The sequence below is a fragment of the Macrobrachium rosenbergii genome, chromosome 36 (assembly GCF_040412425.1).
Source record: "Macrobrachium rosenbergii isolate ZJJX-2024 chromosome 36, ASM4041242v1, whole genome shotgun sequence".
Lineage (NCBI taxonomy): Eukaryota > Metazoa > Arthropoda > Malacostraca > Decapoda > Palaemonidae > Macrobrachium > Macrobrachium rosenbergii.
Window position 1 is genome coordinate 14,363,262 of NC_089776.1, and position 25,100 is coordinate 14,388,361.

The following is a 25,100-nucleotide window of genomic DNA, read 5'->3' on the forward strand; positions in this document are numbered from 1 at the left end:
TATGCTTAATAGGAAAATCATACTCAAATCTATCGCAAACTTATCGTTAACGAGATATTTACCGAGGAACAGTGTCATCTAGTCAGACTTTTTCCTCTCCTAAATTCTATGTTTACGTCCGACTGTCACGCAAGTTGGGACTCCAGATAGGATTTTGTTTTTACCCAGTGTTTTGTGGGCAAAATGGCTAAAGTATTTGTAACCTGTTTTGTAATTTTCACCGGGAATTGTGGGGACGTGAAATAATGTTGAAACCTGATTGGCTCTTTTGTTTTAAGTTGGAGAAACAGACTTCAGTTTGTAGCCATGGCTACTTTAGTGTGGACGTGTGACTCTTGTTCCTTGAATTATTTTGGCTGATTCGAACTTTTCAGCTTTTGTTTTTGGGTTTTGATATATTCCGAACATCCCTGACATTTATTTCAGTAATGAACTAGTAGTTTAAAGATACTGGAACCCCTTATATCCTACAAATATGGGGGACCTTTGTGGGGGTTGGTGGGGAGAAAATACACAACGCGTGACGTGATTCCTTCCGTGTCTGACTGAGGTAAGGTTTATTGAACTTCTATTTGGTAAATTTTTACTTTAAGCTGTCTTTGTATTTTGACGTTGAAAATATGAAGTATCCGTTTTTAAATGTGTGTTTTTTATCGTTTATGACGTTTATTTTAGAAACCGTGTAGTATGATAGACCTGATTTTAAGATACTGAACTCCTCTCATATACTAGGTTAGATTAGGTTAGGTTACAACCCTATTATTTATTCATTTTGTATTTTACATTGATATAATGTTCGCTTCCGGTCCGAAGATCCCTACTCGATTTTTTAATATATCTTTCGAATCTTCATAAAAAAATGAAAAAAAATTATATTCATAATTCTTGGAAACTAATATTTATCACAATAAAAGATAAAAGATGTAAATAGTTGAGGATTTTTTTCTCAGTCTCAATTTCGCAAAATGCACTTTGGGGACATTTGAAGGGACGTTTGATCCCCAGGGGCTAGTACTATACACGGCAAAATACATTTGACCCCCCAGGGATAGTACTAAACACACCAAAACTCTGTAGATGAATCACTTTTGCCGTGTTTAGTACTAGCCCTCATGTGGAATTGGAGTTCGGATTGGAAACAACTTTACCTTACATTGCCCGAGGTTAGGTTAAGTGGGCTGGTCTAGGGAGGGTGAAGCAACCTCTTCCCCCTTTGTCAGGTTAAGACCCGGTGCCCTAGATTAGGTTAGGCTACAACCCCATTTTAATTTACAGCGCCCAAGGTTAGGGTAAGTGCGCAGGTCCAGATTGGATGAAGCTAGGTAAGGCACCCTAGGTTAGGTTTTAGGTTAGGTCACAACCCTATTTTGATGTACAGTGCCCTAGGTTAGGTCAGGTTAATTATATCCTTGTATTTAGCTCGTTTTGTGCTTTCCCCCACCCAAAAACCTAGCTTTCCCAGTATGGTACACTCTAAAAACTATTGATTTGCCAAAGAAATGAACCTCCTAATGTGATCATGTTTAAAGTAAACATTTCCCAAAAGTTTTGCTCCAGTAACCAGGTACCTAAGTCTTTAGGGTTTTAAAAATCTTATTTTGGTTTTCAGTTGTCTGTTTACGTCACCGCATCTGCAGAGACTTTAGGCCTATATTCCAAGATGCCATCCATGACCAGAAATTCTGGGGGAAGCAAGGTAAATGACTATAATAAATACATACTTCATTACGAATTCTGTAAAGATGCTTTAAGGAGGCTTTGTTGGTATCTTTTAAGGATTACTTATTAATTTTAAGATAATTACATCCCCCAAAGACTTCGATGTTACTCGGGTCTCTTAGCTTGTCAGTCAATCTGTTCAGTACCAGCATTACCTAAAACCATTGCGGAAGCATGAGACACTTTCCTCAGACACTTGGTGAACACCAATGCATTATAACTTGCATATAATTCTTTTTTATCTTGGGTTTTCTTTCTCAGGATTTTTCAAAACATTACGGGAAAGACTCCCATGAAATTTTTTGTATGAGAATCATCATTGGTCTAGACTTTAGACCTTATCATCAAGTTCGAGAGTTGATTAGGCCTAATTGCTTTCTGTTTCCATCTGCTAGCTAGTCAATTTTCCTGGGGATGAATCTGGCTCCAGTAAGAGTGAATCAATGGAAATTGGTGATTCAGATTTATAAGTTGGGTGGTTGGGAACTTGTGTCAAGCAGGGTAAAGACACGTTGTACTCCATTGCTGGTGGGGCCCCAAACATAGTAGTACCAGGAACTCTAACGCAGAGCCGTAGAAACTTGACCTGTCTTGTACAGAACTTAACCTCTTTAGAATTTAATTACTGGCAGTGGCTGAGTGTACCAAAATTTCGAGAAGCATATCTGCCACAGATGTCTGCATTTCTAGACATTTTATCAACTTGGGAGACACCTGATCTAGGCAAAAAAAGAATAATTATCTGTCTGTCCTGATAGCGATATCACACACCAATTAAATGCGATTTTATTATCGAGTTACAAGTTGCAAAAGCAATGTGAACAATAAGTTACTAAGGGAATATATGTATATGCATATAGGTGGTGTAAAACCATAAATATTTATTTGTAAGTTATAAGGGTTCTGTCTCATAATATATGTAGTTTGTGTCTCTATTCCCCATTAATTTAGACAGGTTTTGATAATCTGAAATAGTTAAATAGCTTGTATTCTCACGCCTGATTCTGTAACTTACAAAATTCTGCAACTTGCAAAACTAAAGAGCTTATTATATACTTTCCGCAAGAAGTTGTAATGGTTCCTTTGTTTTTAGAGATTTTAAAGTACCTGAAAGCATAATCATGTGATGAAGAAACAAACAGATGTCTTTAAAGGAGAGAGAAAAACAGAGAGAGAGAGAGAGAGAGAGAGAGAGAGAGAGAGAGAGAGAGAGAGAGAGAGAGAGATTACTATAAAGGAAACGTTAACACAAAAACAAGATCATTCTGAGAGAGAGAGAGAGAGAGAGAGAGAGAGAGAGACACGACACGACTCATCTCAAAAGCATTACCATAAGACCAAAATTAATATGGAATAAGTTATTTCAGTTTATAGGTAGGAAAGACCAATAATAATGACTATAATGACCTTGAGGAGAAGTATAATGAAGAAAGGATGAACTTGAGAAGTATAATGAAGTAAGAATGAACTTGAAGCATAATGAAGTAAGAATGAACTTGAGGGGAAGTACAATGAAGAAGAATGAACTTGAGAAGAAGTATAACGAAGAAAGAATGAACCTGAGAGGAAGTATAATGAAGAAAGAACGAACTTGAGAAGTAAAATGAAGAAAAAATAACCTTGAGGGGATGTATAATGAAAAAGAATGAACTTTAGAAGTATTGTGAAGAAAAATGACTTCGAGAAGTATAATGAAGAAAGAATGGCCTTGAGAAGAGTTATAATGAAGAAAAAATGAACTTGAGAAGTATAATGAAGAAAGAGTGAACTTGAGGGGAAGTATAATGATGAAAAAATGAACTTGAGAAGTATAATGAAGAAAGAATAACCTTGAGAAGAAGTATAATGAAGAAAGAATGAACTTGAGAGTATAATGAAGAAAGAATGGCCTTGAGAAGTATAATGAAGAAATAATGACCTTGGGAAGAAGTATAATGAAGAAAGAATGAACTTGAGAAGAAGTATAATGAAGAAAGAATGACCTTGAGAAGAAGTATAATGAAGAAAGAATGACCTTAAGGGGAAGTAAATAAAAAAAAGACAAAAAAAAAAGGAAAATTTACACATTCTAGGCTGATGTCACACGTCTTCGTAATCAGCGCATCTCTTGCTAAGCAACATGTTCAATTCTCTTAGCAAGTGTTACTTATATTTTTCCATATTCTTATCAAGAGTACTTATCCTTCTCCCACACTGATATGCCTAAAAAGAAATACAATGATAACACTCTATTGTCAAGTGCTGATTTTAAATTATTGGAACAGTCTCCCTGAAGATGTGCAACTAGAACCTCAAATGTTCACCTTGTATTTAAATAAATTACTTACATTCTTATCTGTTAATGTATTATTTTGCTAATTTATTTTTTTTTTTTAATTTTCTAATAACTGGTCTCTTCTTTGTGTGTTTCCTGGTACCTTCTGTTACTTCTTTTAAATGAACGCTGTGATAGTCTTTGGAAGCTTGACTTTCGATTCAGTGATCCCTGTGGGCTTATTCCATATGAAAAAGGTGTTTATGTTCATAATAATAGTAATAATAATAATAATAATAATAATAATAATAATAATAATAATAATAGTGTTAGGAAATAGTAAACTGAAAAAGGAAGGAATATCTTTATTCAGTTAAAATCTTGTTTGCCTGCAAATCAACACAAAAATAGGATCATCCCGAGAGGGAGAGAGAGAGATGGTACAATTGTCTTGCTAAATCGACTGGGGGATATAGGCCTGCTCAACCACTTGTGATGGGCAAGTTATATTTAGTGCCATATTTTGTAGTCCCTGCGTTAAAAGGCAACGATAACAAACGTTCTAATACGCTCTTATGCATACAAGCACACCTACACGTGCACACGCAAATTCACGAACAAACAATGATTGGGTACCTCCCACAAGCGTCAAACCTTTTCGTCGGCAAGAAAGGGCTAGTTCTCTCTCTCTCTCTCTCTCTCTCTCTCTCTCTCTCTCTCTCTCTCTCTCTCTCTCTCTCTCTCTCTCTCTCTCTCTCTCATTCACATCAAACAAGCCGCTCTAAGAGAAGACAGTTGTTTGTCCTCTCTCAGATTGGCTTGTTTGATTATCTGAATATTCTTCTTCTTGCATATCTGATTCTTATGTATGGATTATTAAATTAACTTGATTGACGTAGGTAAAAGTATCAATAGAGACCTGGGCCATTTAAAATGCATTAAAATGGTGCTAATTTACGTTTTCCTTATGATTTATTTATTTATTCCATAATGTATTTTTTCTGTTGGTAGTTGCGCGTGCCTTTGTCTAATAGTTTAAGTAGCGTGAAAAATAATAATAATGAACTAGAGTTAATAATTTGATGTAGTTCTCGTTATAAATATAAGTAACGGTCTCAGGTAACCGTTTTCTATAGAGTGAGAGATTATTTAAAGAAAACGTAGTTCTTTGAGTAACTATAGCATTACGTAGGTCATGGCTCGTGACTTCACTTGAGTTGTTTTTTAAAATGACAGGGGATTTCAGTGGGTTCAAAAATAAAAGGGACGATAGTGATAGAGCTTAAATAGGTCAAGATAGTCTGATACTGAGAATAATCTATTAAACCACTATGAAAAATGGCAAAATTTGGTCCAGAGAATTCGTCGGAGCTGGTTTGAGGTCGCTTGTTTAAGGAGGTAGGCCTACTCAAGAGAACACTTTTTGTTCTTTTTTTTTAAGTTTCATGGGCAAATTTTTGCTAAAACTTACTCGTTAGTAATTATAAGTATAATTAGTTAGTTGTATTCTATATTTTTTGTTTTTAGTCGTACTTATAGCCGTTATAGGTATATTTTGGACAGAAGCTTCCTATGTAAATCCTTGGATTTTGTATATTAAAATTTGTGCCCCTATCGAATATTAATGTAAAAAAACGAAAATGTCAGAGGCATTAAGGTATTCAGTATAGATATAACAGCCAAGAGAAATATATTGATCTGGAAAATATTACTCTGATTAAACGGAAAGTTCTTTCTGTTCTTAAAAGTCGAAAAAGTAACATGCAATAAAATTATGAAACACTCAAAAGAGTAATTTTCTTCTTTTCAGTAGCAGTACGCTTGAAATCTGCTTAAATTATTTGTTAAGTAAGGCCTTTCATTATTATTATTATTATTATTATTATTATTATTATTATTATTATTATTATTATTATTATTATTATTATTATCATCATTGGAGAAACAAATCCACGGTTATGTATATGTACAAATATTTAAAGATAAGTCTGTACAGAAAGCTTTTGGAAAACTGTTCGATTCCCCTTTTGAAAGGGGAATTGTACAATTTCCCCGAAAACTTTCTGCATAGATTTATCTTTAAATATACTGTATGTACATAAACATAACTGTGGATTTGTTTCTGCATTTTAGGACACATGCCACTATGAGTTATTATTATTATTATTATTATTATTATTATTATTATTATTATTATTATTATTATTATTATTATTATTATTATTATTATTTCAAAAGCTTTCAACTGAGCTACATGTGCATAGTGTGAAGATGGGAAAAGGAGTCAAGAGAAATAAATATTGTAATATACATATAAACATGAGGCGAAACAAAAATATATATATATATATATATATATATATATATATATATATATATATATATATATATATATATTTACTATCTAGTTACACACAAAATCAGTTTGGGACATGACCGATCTCCCCCATAGAGGGGTTATGCCGTCAGTGCATCATATGTGGTGCACTGTAGGCATTGTCCCTTCGGCCTGCAGCTGCACCCACTTTACCTCTATTCCCAATTCCTTGCTTCCATTGTGTTTTCCAACCACTCCAACTCCCTCTTTTCACAGTCTTCAGGACTGAGTGAAAAATAAAAGTTGTTATAATAGTGAGGGCAGGAAGCTAGTAGAAAATTCTGGAGTTTGGTAGTAGAGGGAGGGGAGGTCACTGATTTTATATAAGGACAAATTTCCCTAGCTCAGTAAGGCCTCTTTAGAAGGGTCGTCAGTGTTATAAGGTGTTAAAATGATGAAAGCGCCAAGCATGGACTTTCGGACTCGGCCTGACCAACCGAGATGAGTTCATCAGCTATCTCAGGTCATCTATTGAAAACAAAGATTTAGACCATAGATATCTTCTTTAAATTTCCTTATATCTTCAGCTGACCAGGCAATGGTTTCTATCGTGTTATACTTAATAAGGTAATAGAAAGAGGATTCTATCATATCATACTATTTTCTGTGAATATACAAGAAAGGACTCGAACTAACGAAGTGGGCGGACCATCACCGCCTAATTAGCGTGTGGCAGGTATAGTTACTGAATCACATAATCATTACACCTATTTTCTATTTTATAAGACTTTCCCCCTGATTACAGGGCATCCATGAAGGAAAATCGAATTTTGTATCCTCTTGCAGGGCTACGAGAGTAATAGCATTTGTATCTCACAGATTCATCTTCTTTTATGTCTAGGTTTTTTTAAACACTTTAATTTCTTGACCACCAGCGCCAACGATGGAATATGCTCTTATATGAAGCATTGCATTTATTTAAACGCACCATCACAGGGTCTGATAACAAGCACTAAGTATTTGTTTTCTATATATATTTATAAGAGAAAACATAAAAGAATTGCACTGACTAGACTCAGTAGCCCTTGGAGGCGGGAAGACAAACCTTCACAAACTTTAAACAATTCCTATTTGGGCGAGGAATGTTACCTGGTGTTTTTTTTTATTAAGGTTCATGATAAGGTAATACAAAACAAATTCTTATCTTGATAATGTGGCATCGTATAAGTAGTATATTTATCCATAAGGATATGCGGTGTATCGTAAATATGTTGGTAATTGTAGTTGCTCTTTCACCTTCAGCCCCGCCCTTTTATGTAATACCAGAACCGACTTCGTAAATTTCCTTGTGATTTCATAATGTTTTTCCTAAAAAGTCTTAGTTAGACATTATTATTAGGTCAGTTTGTACTGAATTTTATCATTGTTGTCGTATTTGTGTACTTGGAAATTTCCTTTTGTCCTGCTGCGAAAAACACAATAGTTTCTCCTTTGAATGGCTTAGTCGACCAGTGTTTCTCATGGTTGCCAATAGATGGCATCAGGACCTCCATTTTCAGAAACTGTAACTGGCCACATCCAGTTTTGAGTAATGATTCTTGGTTCTCACTGACTGGTCGCCCGGGCAACACGTAACTGTGAGGACGACAATAATGACTGGTTCATTGCCCTTACACTAGTTCCCAAACTAGCGAAAGACAGCCTCACAAAGGAACATTTTTTTTCGTCACTAAATAGGGTCAAATATGTACTGTACCCATATCAAGCAATGAAGAGTTTTGTGAAATACCATTCATTTGTAAATTATACCTGTGCTGCATTTGAATAATTTTAAGCTGGTAATGTTAGTATATCCATAAGGAAAGGACGCCATAAACGCTTGTAATTCAGTCATATGTTTTAAGATATTTTTTCGATTTTATTTCAATATGAATTGAATACAATTTTGCATTTCTGGTGTTCTATGTTTCAGGATTTTGAAATAATAATAATAATAATAATAATAATAATAATAATAATAATAATAATTTTTTCGACTTTATTTCAATATGAATTGAATACAATATTGCATTTCTGGTGTTCTATGTTTCAGGATTTTGAAATAATAATAATAATAATAATAATAATAATAATAATAATAATAATAATAGCATTTCAGGTATAAATCTGCCTTGATTATGATAATGATTTTTTTTTTGCCTTTACCCATAGATGTAAGTGAGTGACGAGATAATTAACAGGAACATTTGTATAAAGAAATTGTGAAATAGAAGCTTAGTAAATATTTTAAGTTTATTGTACGAGACCAATGTCCCCATACCATAGAAATAGTCCAATTTAGTATAAATAGTCCCATCGCTAGACTTTTCATATCTCAGTTTTCCCCCTTATATAGGGCTGTTTCAATACTCTTTAACCTTCAGTCCTAAATTATCCTGGAGTGAGGTTGCAAGCCCCATGGCCTTCTTCACTCAAAGCAACGAACCACTACAGTCTGCTGACTACCACTTATTTTATTGACTGCTGAGGTCAACAGATACATTGGCGGTTTTAACGGAATGTATCTAGATTGGTATATTCAGAGAGAGAGAGAGAGAGAATCTCTGGAAAGCAGGAATACAGAGAAATGAACGCTACTAAGAAAGGCAGATGAATAATTAATGACTAAGATGAGAAAAGGGGTGAGTCTGTGAATAGGTGTCTCAGAACAGTTGAGTCATGAGGGGTGTGTCCCAAAGGTATGGTCGATAATTGGAGCGTCTCCCGGGAAAAGTACACAGAACAACATGTTTTAAGAATTCATGCAAAGCCTTGCTTCCTGGCCTGAGATTTTTGCTGATCACCTGCACACAATATAATCTTGAAGGTGGACTTTGTGGCGTGTCTTATAAAGGCATCATAGTCTGTCACTGTCTTCAGTGAGGTAAATGTTTTGGCTGACGGGACTGACTCTGGCAGAGTATATGCCTGGAAAAGACTTTTTTCAAAAGTTATTGCTCCAGAACTGGGCATTGTGTTTCTGCTGAGTCAACATGGTAGAAAGTAAAAGTTTTTTATTTTTATTTTGTTGGTTTTGTCGTAGGGCTGATACACACAATCAAAGTGGTTAATCCTTTCATTTTTCATTAACAGAACCTCCCTCTCGGCAAAATCTTTTGTATGAATTTTCTATTTTGTTTTGCTCTTATGTTCCTTGTAGGAGCGAACTGAAGCACGTCTGTGAACCCATTGTGAAAATCAGGCAGTGAATCATATGCCAAACGTGACCTTTGTTGTCTGCCAGTACGTCATGTCCTTGCAATATCTGCCAGTTACGTTGCATAAATTGCAAGTGTGCTAGACTTCTATACACACCACTTTTGTGGTCTCTTAGCCCCAATAAAGAAAAAATCTTATATCAATGAACTGTCAACCTCGTGATCATATCTATGATACATTCCTGTTTTAGTAAATGTGATGGATGCCAGCAATATCAGTCAGATACCGTCGTTTGTGAAGGAAAATCACAACAGCGTCAGCAGCCCGATGTTGGAATTATCAGTTGGAAGAGAACGACGAGGAGAGGTCATAAGGACGTAATCCCACGCACTGCATCGTAATAAAGTCCCTGTAAGTCTCATCCATTGGGGTGAAAACGCGCTGTTCTCGAAAGGCCGCGACCACTAAAGAGAACAAACAAGGGACCCTAGCCCTTCGCATATAAGGACTTAGAGACGAGAGTTGACCGCATAAGCAAGAAGGGACGCTGAGTGGCCTTCCGCCGACGGCTGCTTCTCTCAGCTCTCTGTCTGTCTGAAGTTTTTCTGTCTTGTCTTGTTCGTCAGTGTTTTCTGTCTTTTTTTTGCTTTTGGTTGATATCACGGTATTGAAAATGTAGTCTAATATTCGTTAATCTTCTATATTTGATTTTGTCTGGCCTGTAGTGATGGTCTTACGTTTTTGTTTCTGTAATGTTCATACTACAGTAAAAGGGATTATGGTACGGTTGTGGACAAAACTACTACTTTCCTTTAATCAAAAGAAAAGCTTGAAGCCTCTCCAATTTACTTTGCAGTCCCATTTCGTACACCAGCTTTGGAAATAGCGTCATGCCTTAGCAACTGAATAAATGACATCATAATCATAACCGGAGAAGAGCACTTGGCAATCGTATCCAGTAATAATCAATACTTTTCAGTGTTTCAACTTGAATTCGATTTCCGTCGCACAGATTTTCCTTTTCTTTTCCTCGGCTAACTCTCTCCTATTGGATGAAATCTCACGGAAGACTTTGCATTAAAATGAAACTCAGATATTTGTCAGTTTCATGGTCAACTGACACTGAGAACCACAGTGTGTAAAACAGACTGTGTTGTTGAGCATGTGAGGAGAATCTTTGAAAAATATCATGTTCTGTAACATCATTCATAGGTTGCTCCAGGAACAGGAGTCATGTCTGGCATAAGGCCAGCTCAGTCTGGAGAATCAGGAGCATTACCATTCGCTATGTTGGTATGGTCAGGTGCTTGTTTGGACATAGCTTTTGCCAGTTACCTCTGAAACGTATTTATAATGTCTTACACAGCCTAAAAAAAGCCTCATTTCCAAGTATATTGCCTTTCTTTAGCTCGAGTTCCCCTTCGTTATTTGTCTGTTGCACAAAGAGCATCGTCAGTTGCATTTCTCTAAATTTTTTCATTTTGTTTTGTTAAACTTCTGGCAAGCTGTCAACTCCAGATAACAAGGGAGAGGGCACTTGCATTCCAAACTTAAAGTAAACCTTATTCCCACTCATGAAAATATAATTGATATACCTCAGGACGTGATAATCACTTCGTGTTGCAATGTCATTGCATGTCTGGCCTCTGCAATGAACGAGGGCATAGTCAACTGTTTGTTTATGATCCCTGTGTCTGAGCCACCATGCATTTTTCATGATGGTATTGTAAAATAACAGAAGATTGCTTATTTTGATGTTGTGAATGTTATCAGAAGATATTCATAAGATAAACCATTATTCTTAAGGAACAAGCCCACAGGGGCCAATAACTGGAAATTCAGTCTTCCAAAGAATATAATTAAAAGAGGAAAACAGACTGACCTATCAGTGTGTCACCTTGACTTAAATCAAAATATATTGTACAGTATATACAGTATATAGTAAGACTTATAGAATAAATCAGTAAGTCATATCCTTGAAGATTTTGCTATCCTAACTCGGGAGAATTTTGTGATGATACTCCTCTAATATTTGAAAGTTCTTGATATATCCTATTGTCCACAGAAACTGGCATAGTTACTTTACAGTCTGGGGATTTGTTGTATATTTCCTTTCAAACTTAAATCATCAAGGAGTTGAGTAAAGAATTTTATGTTCTTGAAAACACCTTCTGCAATAATCATTGCATCCAGAATCACAATTAAGACAAAAATCAAGGTTTCTGCATAAAATACAGGGTCAATATGCATTTTTTAATAGTTTGCATAGAAAAGAAGCACAATACACTCTTGTACTTCATTATTATTATTATTATTATTATTATTATTATTATTATTAAAATAGTTTAACCAGACCACTGAGCCGACTATCAAAAATGTATATTTGGACAACTGAATGGGCTTCATTTATATCAATTGATGGCTTATATGTAAGCAACATTCAGTGTTGTTCAAAAATCACCATATTGATAAAACAATACTCAGAAGGGTGATACAAGATAAATTATCCACAAGATAGTGTACGATGAATTTTTACCATTTTTTTCAAGAAAAGGTTCTTTCTTGTTCACTTCCAGTATCTGATATCAGATTACCCTCAGGTGATGTCAGATTGGTGTCCCACTGAACTCCTAACACGATACTCAGTCTGCTTGAAAGAGTAAATCCAAAGATCATGAAGACCAGAATGGTTGCAGGGTGACTAAAGTAATCTGCTGAACAAAAATAAAATCCTTTTGTGCTTTGCTCTGGTTTTGAGCTTGAAGTGGATCTATTTCTTTCTCTTGAGAAGTATGCATGTACGCATTTGTCACATACAGCTGAGGAAAGAAAACTGAAAATCAGCAATTTGACTTTGGCACACATATGAACCAAAAAGGTAAGACCATTCGAAGCAGTTACTTTCTGAAAATCTAAAAAACAAGGTTTTTGAGTGCAGGAACCTTGGACCTCTTAGACCTAGACCTTCTGGACATACTCCAGTTTAAAGAATGTCCAGAGGATGAGGAGGACAGTGAAACACGAGTAAACTTGAGCAAAATATTTATTTAAAGGCCTACTGTGAGGAAGCCATTAAGAGCTGGTGCTTGTGTCCTGAGCACAGACGCAATTGACGCCTGTAAGATCTTGGGCTCTCTGCTTTGACTGTTATTTATGCCCTGAATTTCTTCTTTGCCTGGAGAAGATGTGCTTAGGAGCAGATCAGTCCTGTGGAAATGTCTGAGTTATTATTTGTTTATTTGCAAAATTTATGGGGTTTTGCAAAATGGGCATCATTACTATTATTCAGAAGATGAACCCCATTCATAAGGAACAAGTCCACAGGGATAAATGACTTGAAATTCAAGCTTCCAGAGAATATAGTGTTCATCTGAAAGATGTAACAGAAGGTGATGGGAAATACAGAAAGAAGACATTAGTTATCAGAAAAGAAAAATGAACTAACAAATTAATAAATAGAGAGATAAAAATGTAAGTAAATTATAAAATACGGGGATAATTACTTTAAGGTAGTGGTGCATTGCACCTTCACTTGAATTTTAAGGTTACAATTGCACACCATCCTCAAGGAGACTGTTCCACAGTCCAGATTACACGTAGAGGGCAAATTCTTTCACTCACAGCAAGGTATATGAATTAAAAAAAGACACGTTTCTTTGTGGCGGTTAACGCTGACAGGGAGAAATTAAACCTTGGTGTTGTTTTCATGTTCAGAACACCATTACTCAGTCCTGAGAAGGAAAATCAGACTATGAAGGCTTCTGAGTCACTTTCCATGAGGTTGGTTCATATCATACTGGGAGAACTAAGTCGGCTCATTGGGTTTTTGTGAAATACGTTTTTCCAAGTCAGTTTTTCTTGATTTTTTTTTTTTTTTTTTTTTTTTTGCAAAGTGATGCTTTTAGATGCTATTACTTCTTTTGCAGTGCCCTTGCCTACCAAAACAGGCTTAGATTTTTTGCAGGTTTTGGGGAGGTAATGTGGTTGAAAAGGACGCTACATATTTATCTATTTTTATATATATATATATATTTCGTCATATCCACATTATTCTTTATCGTGCAAGCAACCACAGTCGAAAACGACGATAATGAACAAAGTACCATAATACCAAGCTTGGAGTTAAAGCTGAACAGCTGATTCCTTCGGCAGGAGTAGGAAGGAGTGCGTATTGAACAGAGCATAAGAGAGAGAGAGAGAGAGAGAGAGAGAGAGAGAGAGAGAGAGAGAGAGAGAGAGAGAGAGAGTTTGTAGCTGTAGGGTCTGGGTTAAAAGAGAGCACACACTGAGTGTTACATCCAATTCAGATGACTGACAACAAAAGTAGCAGATCATCACCTCTTTGCGAGATGTTTTAGGGGAAACGAAATTTCTCTTCTAGCAAGAGACGCTTCAAGATAAAAAGACATACATAAAGTTAAATTAATAAATGTTTGAATTAAAATGAGCTAGAGTCAGTGATCTCGAATTAAGGAGTCGTGACAGAATGTACAGTAATCGCAATGACAAGAATTGAAATACAGCATTGCACTGTTGACAAAAAATAGCATGAGTTCCAATTTGCAATTCACTTGCTAGTAAATGTACGGTTTCTTAAATCTATAATAAATCAAAATACCATTTGTCAAAAGGTGGGTGATATCAGTAATACTGACTTTCTGATATGGAGGCTAGCCTATATACAGTATATATAGTATATATATATATATATATATATATATATATATATATATATATATATATATATATATATATATATATATATATATTGTCACGAAGTGTTCCAAGTACCTTGTTATTACACAACTAATCATGGAATTCAAAAATTTACCTCACTTTAACCAGATACCTGAACTCTCTTAACAATAAAATTATGACTGTGTACTCTAAAGGCAACAGTGACCCCTTAAAAAGACTTACTAATCTTGTGAGAAATCAGACTAAGTTTATCAAAACAAGTGTGAGGTATCAACATTTAAACAAGAAATATACTAAAGTAAAGGGGATCACTCCATCAAACAACTTTAACTGTCTCCCCAGTCTTAATTCACTTCACCAAAACTATAGGAACAAAATGAAAGTGATGCCAGGACCAGCTTCTAAACTTATCCTCACCTGTCATGTCGATTTGCCTTAAGTTTGATGACAAAAATTGACACCACTGATAATCATAAGGATTAATGATAACTGAAAATCCTCATCTGGTTTATTTTGATGACTCAGGCATGTGCAGAACAAACACCTCTTGTCAGATTGAGATTCCTGACGGTATTCTTGACAGTCGACAGCCTATGGCTGCTGGTTTTTAGATCACCATATGATGCAAAGGGCCACTTGTGTAATTCCACCACTCCTGTCTTTCTTGGGCTGTAACCATCATTGTCAGCTTTGGCTCATAAGTAGTCCAGAATAGCTTCAACGCTGACTTGTATCACTGACTTGTACTGTTCTGTGACACCCTCAGCCTTTGCTGCACACACAAGCTTAATACCTTGGTGGAGCTTTTGTTGCCAAACTTGGCGCTGAGTCAATATTCCTGGCAAAAACTGGTGTCATGAATTTTCGCTGAGGCTGTGTTGCAATAGCACAAACCAAGAGTGGCTTTGATTTTGCCATAAAAATGGCTATGTGGTGTAAAATCTGGGTGCAATGTGATCAAGATGACAGAAGAAGTGTCTGCGTAATATCAGCTTTAGCCTAAATATTTTCATTATAATATTTATTTACATCAAATTATGAATATAAAACAGATGATTCATTGCAAAAGGCAACTTCTAGAATTTGGTGTCATATTTACAAAGAGCAAAATTTTACAAGTGTTTTTGGATTATGACATGTCATCACTATCCCACTTTTACGTATATTATTTCAGCTTTGCATGGCTCTGAAGTACGTCCAGTTTATACTCTGCTATCTTCTGGGGATCTGTAAAATATGGTTGCTAACTGGGAGACTTACACTGTGGCTCATGATGAATTTTCTCTACAGTAAAGGAACCACAGTAACTATCTGGTAAATGTTTTTACCCATTATTATAATATCAGCTGTATCTGAAACAGTACCAATATATGTGTCAATGTTGGAGTAAAAATGTTACAAATTTGGTAAAATGTTGCTTCTAAAGTAAGAAATCGATGCTTCATTTTAAGCACTTGATGTGGTGTATTTTGGTAGGGACAAAGTCTTAAGTCACTGCCTAAAAATGTTTGTGAATGGAACAAATAAAAATATTGCTCATTCTTGTCTTCTTAATTTAAGCACAGATAAATGTGCCAACAAGAAAATTATCTCACCACACAACTGAAAGAAAAAATGTAATTTTTTATAAATTCCTGGTCTAGACTGACTCAATAAAATACTTCCCACATGTGCAAATATTAATTCTAAACTGAATCCATTTCACTTCTGTAAACAAGCTGCAATCAACAGCTCTTCAAGAGTGTGTGCTGACTTAAGGCCTGTTCAATCTAAAACAACATAAACAACAGTGGCTTGCTTGTATGTTCCAGAGAGTTTCCCAAGTGAAATGTTTATTAACTGATTTGTTTCCTGGACGAAAATGATAACTGCTCAGAGTGAGGAATTCATTTAACTTTATTCGTCTTCATTTTGTGTAAAATATCCTTAGGGTTTTACAGAAAAAGATTTTGCAGAGAACTGGAGATAGTACAGATACTGAGGGTCTTCTTTAAATCAAAGGAATTTCTTAAAATGTTACTGAAACAATGAGCACTTCTTTCTGATGACCGTGTAATGTAAGAGAATAGATGACATGTCCCAGCAATCTTGCAATAAAGGATCTAGTTTGCAAGCATTGTGAAAGGAGAATAGTTTTGACTTGTGTTTTCAAAATTACTTTTTTGGGAGATGTATTAATTCATGATGAACACAGGTTTTCAGTTCATGTTAGTATGTCTGGGGGAAACCAAGCATTCCCAGATAAACCGTGATAGAAACAGTGCTTTTGAAACCTGCTAGAGCTGGAGATCGCCACAAACGCTCGCAGCCGCGTCTCCGTGTAGGAGGAGGCTTGCGAAAGACGACTTTCATCTATAAGTCACAGACGCGGAAAGACCAAGCGCGACCTGCCGCCAGAGGGGCGCATCCCTCCACGGATCGCGGCAAGCCACTTCCTTCTCTGGACCGCCTCGGCATAGCGCCCCCGACGTCGCAGCCAGCTGGCTGAATCGTGTCCCACGCCAAATCTCACGTCCCAACCTCCCGTGTTGGGGAAGCCGGCTGCCGGTCGATCCTCCTCACAGCGTAAGCAGCTGATGATGATGATGATGATGTCTCTCGGTGTCTCTGCTGGGCTAGCTTATCTCCACCCTGTTGTGCTGTGCTGTGTGGTCGGAGGGGCAGCCGGAATGACGGACCTGTTTCACAACGCTATGCTCCCGCGCCATGCACTGCGTGTTTAATTATTACCCATGTTCTTTATGTAGAACTTCTCAGTGCCAGAGGTCTCTTATTCCTCGCACAGTTGTCTGTGGAACAGTCTCCCTACTGAGGATGTTGTGCAATTAGAGCCTCAAAAGTTCAAGCGAAGATTCAGTGCATTACTACCTTAAAACCATTCAAAAAGAATTCACCTCGTATTTTGATAATTTATTTATATTTTTATCTGTTCATGTGTCATTTTAGTAATTTACCTTTTTTTCTTTCCTTATAACTGATCTCTTTATTTATGTATATGTTTCCTATCATCTTCTGTAACTTCTTTCAAATTAACACCATATTCTTTGGAAGCTTAAATTCCAAGTCAGTGGCCCTGTGGTCGGCTTGTTCCATATGAATAGAGCTCATCTTCTGAATAATAATAATAATAATAATAATAATAATAATAATAATAATAATAATAATAATAATAATAATAATAATAATAATAATAATAATAATAATGCCTTCTCTGTTTGCAGCTTTTGTAGTTGTTCACAGATAATCTCTGCCATTTCAAACTGGTTGAACGATTTCAGTAGGTGCAGTATCACGACAGACCACTTGTCTTGACTGGGCAAAATAAGCGGGACTTGACGAAGAGACCAGAAGAGCTTTCAGATATTATGATCACTTATCTACTATTTACCTTCTTCAGAAAGGAGATTACATATAATTTCCGGGTTTTCATACGTTAATGAAAGGTGTTATCTTAATAGCTTTAGATAACCTATTTTTTCCCTGTCCTGGGATGAATGAGACAAAATCATTTTCTCATTTATCAAACCTTGTGCTTATTCTCATATGCAAGAGCAATAAGGATAATGTTGCATATTGAACAAAGCAAGGGAAGTGATTCTCATTACTGTAATATGATAATGGAAATAGTATATATATATATATATATATATATATATATATATATATATATATATATATATATATATATGTATATATATATATATATATTATATGTGTGTGCGTGTGTGTGCACGTGCTTTCCTTCCCATTCACATTATTTGCTCGGATTTTCTTTCTGTGGACTTGGAAAGGTCTGCAACTCACTGAAAATCACTGGTCATGCAGACAGGATCTTCTTCACAGAGATGAAACGTTTAACTTGTTCACAAACTCAAGCAGTCAGTTGGTCTCAGCCTTCATGGCACCATTACCTGTGAAGTTACCAGTTGCCTGACCCCTCTGGAAAGCAGTTTTATCTGATGTCTCTGTGACATGGTCTGCAATGTGTAAGAGCTATGATCTGTGTTGTTAGTGCACTATTATAATCATTATGTCAAACCCTAACTAATACAACATTTCTCGCAAATTATGCAAATGCAAGGTGTCTGAAAGAGTGGCACTCTTGTGGCTACATTGCTAGTTCAAGCCTGATTTCAGCAAGAGCGTCTGAGGTTTCTTGCCCAGAAGGAACCATCGTTGTAGCCACACAGTCAAGAGTAATGTTGAAGCCAGACCCAGAGGGTATATTCAACGGTACAAATCCAAAATAGGTTGGATTAAGTGGCTTTGTACCAGCATGTGCACTTGTTTTAAGTTTGTTAAAGTGTTGAAGGGGATTAAAGGCCTGATGTGGATTTATGGACTCTGTCCTACCAACAGAAACATGTGAAAAGTTACATTCAAGTCTGGTTTATAGTTTATGGGTGTTTCGTATTGATCCAGGTGCCGCAATTTCGTTTACTTAAGATATTCAGTTGAAGACTCCCAACTCCTGTAACCTTGTTTGTTCATGAATTTTCAATATCTACAGTATATTTTTTCACTCGTATTAATCATTTCTGCCCAATGTTTACTAGTTTTGAAGGCTGAAAAGAACTCACACCATCATCATTCATTATACAAGAATGAGTTTTCAGCAGGTGTACTACACACGGTTAGCCAGTGGTAGTATTTTTTCCTTTTTATATAGTACAGTAAAATCCCCCGTATTTGCGGGGATGCATACCACACCCCTCCCCCCCAGAATAGGTAAAACCCATGAATACTTAGAACCCTTCCAAAAACACTTAGAACTGCCTATGTTGATAGTTCAAACACACACACAAAAATATAAAAATGCTTATACAGGTATCATCCTACTTACGATGGGGTTAGGTTCCAAAAAAAAAAAAAACCATCGTTTGTTGGAAAAAACGTATTTGGAATACAGCCTAGCCTACACTAGAGTATTCAGTACCATGTATACATATATGGTAGCCTAGCCTACACTATAAAGTATACTCTGAGTCTATACATACACGGTATAGTAATTATTAATATCAGCTAATTCAGGAGGTTCATGCAGAGTGACTTATGATAATTCATTACAAAGAGAAATTGAATAACAAACAAGAATTAGCTTAGCCTACACTATGGTATATCATATACATATTATACTGTAGCTATCCTACATTTTACTGTACGCTATATTCACATATCGTATTATACAAACATCGACATAACGAATATGCACCTTTTCCGTGGATCTTTTAAAATGTTATGCCTCAGTTCACTGTATCCAATAATATTGTATATATTCTTATATTGCTTTTGTATTATAAGTTGCGATCATAGCGATCAATGCTTTGGTTTGGAAATCGCTTACGTGGTGTTTATTTCACCGTATTTAACTCAGTTCAGAGCGCTTTTCTTGCTTCTAGTTGACATAAATGAATCTCTAGATACTTTATTTATATGGGACAAGGTTATTTTTCGTTATACGAAGTGTTTTGAAGTCGAAATATAACATAAATACGTCTCGTTGTGAAATTAATTTAGCAATTTTTTTCGTTAATAGATGACGTTGGCCGTATGGGGGCTTGTTTGTTTTGTGTAAAAAAATCAAGATTCCATTCGCTATCTTCCCTTGATTTCATCATAACACGAGCTTTACGTCTTTATCGTTTATCGGCGTAAAAATAGCAGTAATTTGTTCTTTCATGCCCAGTAGTTTTGATTAAAATACTTTCCCGCCAGTTTTAATTACGGTCGAGTTTCATCCATGTTGCCGATGCACGATAATTATAGTCATTAACAGCTTGAACATTGTTATCTCAGCTTCAGCTACAACTTGCAGCTTCAGTTTATCAGTCTATTTCCTTACCGATCTTTTATCCATACCGAATAAGGGTATGGTGTAAAAATATATCAGTCTTATTCTACTTAACGTCACTTGTACTATAACTACGCCCTAGTTGATAGATAAACGAAATGACAAGAGGGTACGCAAAGAGGGGAAATAAAAATAAACTGAAATCAATCTAATAAAATAACCAAACAAAGCTGCATGTTGTTAAACTTGACATGTTAGAGAATTTGGTGGAAATGAGAATATCTTCAAGTTAAGTTAAAGTCCTCCTGGGACTCTGTAGGCTCATAGGGAAGGCGCTGATCTCCTGTTGTCTTTAGATTTATAAATAAAAGTTTTTTGTTATTCTGAATAAAATATGCTAGAGATAACAGTATTAACGACTCGTTGATTTAGGTGAAAATTTAATGTGGACTTGAGTAATTCAAAGGCTACATTGTCAGGGATATGATCTTGGTCATATAATATATATATATATATATATATATATATATATATATATATATATATATATATATATATATATATATATATATATATATATATATATATATATATATATATATATATATATATATATATATAAATAGCTGCTGCCAAGAGACTAGTTTACGTTAACAGCCGCTGCAGAGACTACAATGTGTTGACAGCTGCTGCAAAGAGACTAGATTACGTTAACAGCTGCTGCAAAGAGACTAGATTACGTTAACAGCTGCTGCAAAGAGACTAGATTACGTTAACAGCTGCTGCAAAGAGACTAGATTACTGTTAACAGCTGCTGCAAAGAGACTAGATTATGCTAAAGCAGCTTACGTTAACTGCAAAGAGACTATATTACGTTAACAGCTGCTGCAAAGAGACTAGGTTACGTTAACAGCTGCTGCAAAGAGACTAGATTGCGTTAACAGCTGCTGCAAAAGAGACTAGATTACGTTAACAGCTGCTGCAAAGAGACAAGATTACGTTAACAGCTGCTGCAAAGAGATTAGATTATGTTAACTTGATTACGTTAACAGCAGCTGCAAAGAGACTAGATTACGTTAACAGCTGCAGCAAAGAGACTAGATTACGTTAACAGCTGATGCAAAGAGACTAGATTACGTTAACAGCTGCTGCAATGAGACTAGATTACGTTAACAGCTGCTGCAAAAGAGACTAGATTACGTTAACAGCTGCTGCAAAGAGACAAGATTACGTTAACAGCTGCTGCAAAGAGACTAGATTATGTTAACAGCTGCTGCCCTGAGCAAATCGAATTGGTCATATATAGACCAGAAACGTTTAAATCAGAAACGCGACTCTAATTCTTTGAACTGTGAAAATATATCTGAAATTACATGGAAAGGGTTTGTTAGGAAGATATGAGTGTAATTATATATTTAGGCTTTTATTGTAGGAAAATATGGCTGTATTTATACAGTGGGTTTATTATTAAAAATACAACTGTAGTTATGCAGTAGGTTCGTCAGGAAAAACATGGCTGTAGTTATGTATTGGGGTTTAATGTTAATAATCTAATTGTTTTATCAGGGTAGTGTGAATTTATTTGTACCCAGTAAGATCCAGACAAGTGTATAAGCAGACTTAAGGAGCAAGATCCCATGCCGGTATAAGGCCAACTAAATCTACTGTAACAAACAAGTACCCTGAACAGGCCGAGCAAATAACTGAGTGATTGAAGCGCCTTCAGTTGGGGCTTTGAAAGGAAATTGTCACTCTGTTTAGAGTTCCTTTGTCTTAGACCTATCGTTACGTCGTCAGCAATGAAGAATGATTACTTAATATTGTCTTAAGGCCGCCATACACGCAACGTTTATCGCGTACGATATCGGTATCGCAAGTAAATCGGTGTGTGTATGGGGTCATCGGAGGCAAACTGGCATTACTAGTTTCGGGCTCCCGATTTGACGCCCGATATCGAAGATCGCAATGCGTATGGGCTGATCGTGCGATATCCCCAGTTGGTTAGCAACCCTTGCCGCGTTAACATCTCAGGATGACAACAGACGCTGATCGAGAGTTTTGGGCGGATTCCATCCAACTTTATCAAGGTCTTCCTTGTCTTTGGAAAGTAAAATCCAAAGAATATTTTGACAAGGGGGAGAGGGACGATGCTTACGTAACACTACTAGAAAAACTACGTGAGAAAGACCCATCTGCCACAAAAGAAGTAGTATGACATACCTTTACAATGTTAGGAACACCAGAAGTTCTAGATTCATTACATCATTAGGCCTAAGTTATTATAGTTGAATGAAACTGGTAGTTCTATAGCAAAACAAAAAAATACTTTATAACCTATGTCTTTATAATAATAGCAACACAAACAGTTCTCGATTCATTAAGTCAGTAGGCCTAAGTATTATAGCTGAATGAAAATGGTAGTTGTGAAATTATATATATATATATATATATATATATATATATATATATATATATATATATATATATATATATATATATATATATATATATATATATGTATATACTGTATATGCGCTAATTAAAAGATATAACTTACATAAAATTAAACCAATCTCCTGGTTCTAACTTTAGTTCATTAAGCAGTGCATCATGTGATAGCTCATTTCTTTTCGTTACGCACTGTTTAACCCATTTCCTCCTTTTCCTCTTCGGCTTACCCTCTATGCCAGAAATAAGCCGCAGCAACAGCTCCCAAAGTTTAATATATAATATATACAACTCCTCTCGAAAGATGCTCCTTTTCTGCTCACAGTGAAGTCTTCATTGAGACTGAGATCATATGAAATGTGTGTACCTCGATTTGCTTTTCGATCTGAGCTAGGTCGAAATCGCGTCCGACGATCGTTGCGTGCATGGCGGCCTTTATAGCCTTACTGTCCTTGACCTAACCTAATGTAGAGTGCTGCATCCCACCTAGTTCAATTGGATGGGTAAGAGGAAAACTGGGCTGAGTCAGAAAACATCTAGCTTTGCCAGGGGTAGTAGTGAAGTCTTTTTTTTTTTTCAGCTGAAACTTACTGGAAAGGGGGCGAGTGGTTATTAGTCCCCAGCGATTTAAAAGTAATGGAAGACTTTTAGAAGACCACTGCACTAAGATATGGTTCAAGTTCTCGTATTTTTGTAAGTAAATATGTGACTTACTCGTATATCCCAGGGGAAAAAAGTAAAAAAAAAAAAAAGAAAAGTAATTTCTGACGTAATTTCTGTGATGGCAAGGAATTAAAGTATGACAGTGTTACCCCCTTGTTTCTAATGTAGCTTGTACGCTAAACCACAGGCTAGATGTTAGGCTTCTGGCTGTGGTATGGATCTTGGTAAGCTAATGAATTCTTACCAAACACATGAACCAAATACTTTTGTCTTGTGTTTATTCATTTTTGAGCAGGTCTAGCCTATTATTGTTTTGCTATACTGCTGAGTTTTTTCCTTTGTTTGTAAGCTTCAACACTTGTTTATTTAACAGTGAGGGGGAATTTTGAATAAGAACAAAAATGATAGTTTTATCCGACAGCACTTGCGAAACAGAACTTTGCTCAAAACATAAGTAAAGCGCCTGAAAAATATATGTGGTTCAGAGGTTGTACTGTGATAAGTCGGGCCTAGAATCTCATCAACATTGAATAAAGTAGTGCTGTTGTATAATAACGGGGAACAGAGTGCAGCATTGGTTTACTATGAAACGTGAGAAGCAATTTATTTGATAAGCAAGAGTTAGTCTTGTCGTGGGCATGATAAACCAGCAAGAATACCAGGTTAACTCAGTCTTCACGACACAAATTGAACTGTCTGAGCCTAAGCTGTGAAGTTGCCTTGCCTGATTGGTTAAACCTTTATTTCTTGCAGTGTCTTGGTAAAACTTGGTGAGAGCTTCAAGGTCTTTCCAAGATATAGTAAAAGAAACACATGACTGGGTTCAAGATACCTCAGGACATGTTCAATTTTGGCAAAATATTTGATATTAAAGACTTAGTCAAATAGACAGGAGTCAAGGTTATACTTTTCTGTCTCAAGAAAGTTCTGTACACCACATAAAGGAATTGATATGCTGCAATAGATTAGGTTAGGTTATAAATGAATTTTTTAACATATATTTTGTAATAAAATAGCTTGACACATGCGGTTCTTATGCAGTGATTTTCCGCTGCACACAGAGTGAGATCTCCAATCTCTGCCTTCTACACAAGGATATCTTTTTTTTTATTATTATTATTAAAGGTTGGTTTGTTTTGTCAAGAAACACAGAAAATATTTTAAGATTCATGTTCATGCACATACAAGCCATTATTTCAACTACTTGCACGGGATTAACATCACTTACTGGTTCTCTCTCTCTCTCTCTCTCTCTCTCTCTCTCTCTCTCTCTCTCTCTCTCTCTCTCTCTCTCTCTCTCTCTCAGTTCGGGCTGCAAAGAAGCAAGAGCCCGTGCTGGCGCAAGGCAGGCTTAATTCTTCTTATAATGAAGAGACTACGACGAGCAGAAATACCCAAATCTGGTTGTGAAAAGAACATAAAAAATGATAAAAAATAGACGACAATAAAAGATTATGTAATAATAGAGGCAGAAGGAAAAATCTATGTATAAATGAGGATGCCTCCTCAAATGATGGTAGAGACGTGCTTTATAGAGAGAGAGAGAGAGAGAGAGAGAGAGAATATATATATATGCGGAATAACAACAGACGCAGAGATTGAATTGACGTTGTTTTTCTTTTCACGAAATATCTATAAACCTTTCTCGAGATTTCGCTGGGTGAAGAACCAGAGAGAGCTTGCTTAGGAAAGGGCTTCCATTATATGCAGCGTTGAGCGACTACAGTAGGCCTATCAACAACGCTGCCACATGTACACTGAGATGGAAGACTAATTATAATTAAAAGGTTGTCATGACTCCAGTTTGATGTGAATTTTATGGCTTTTGAACAACCCGAGTGAAATGCTCATCTTTTAAGATGGATCTGTCCCCAAGAAAGTAATGGTAGAGAGTGACAGAGGTTGAGTTGACACACGGGAAGCGCGATTCGACGATTCAAAAGGTCTTTTTTATTCAAGATATCCTTCCCACTCTAACACACGTTTTATTTCTAGTGTGTGTTTATACGTCT

At 36.0% G+C, this 25,100-nt stretch overlaps 1 protein-coding gene across 1 annotated transcript in view; it reads left to right on the plus strand.

Annotated features, from left to right (window-relative positions):
- The window catches only part of LOC136856655 (uncharacterized), a 140,200-nt gene extending 124,412 nt beyond the window's left edge, over nt 1–15,788 (plus strand). The window contains 2 exon segments of the mRNA XM_067134669.1: nt 1,610–1,696; nt 15,361–15,788. The gene's annotated coding sequence lies outside the window, so the exon portion shown is untranslated.
- Nucleotides 15,789–25,100: the final 9,312 nt, after the last annotated feature.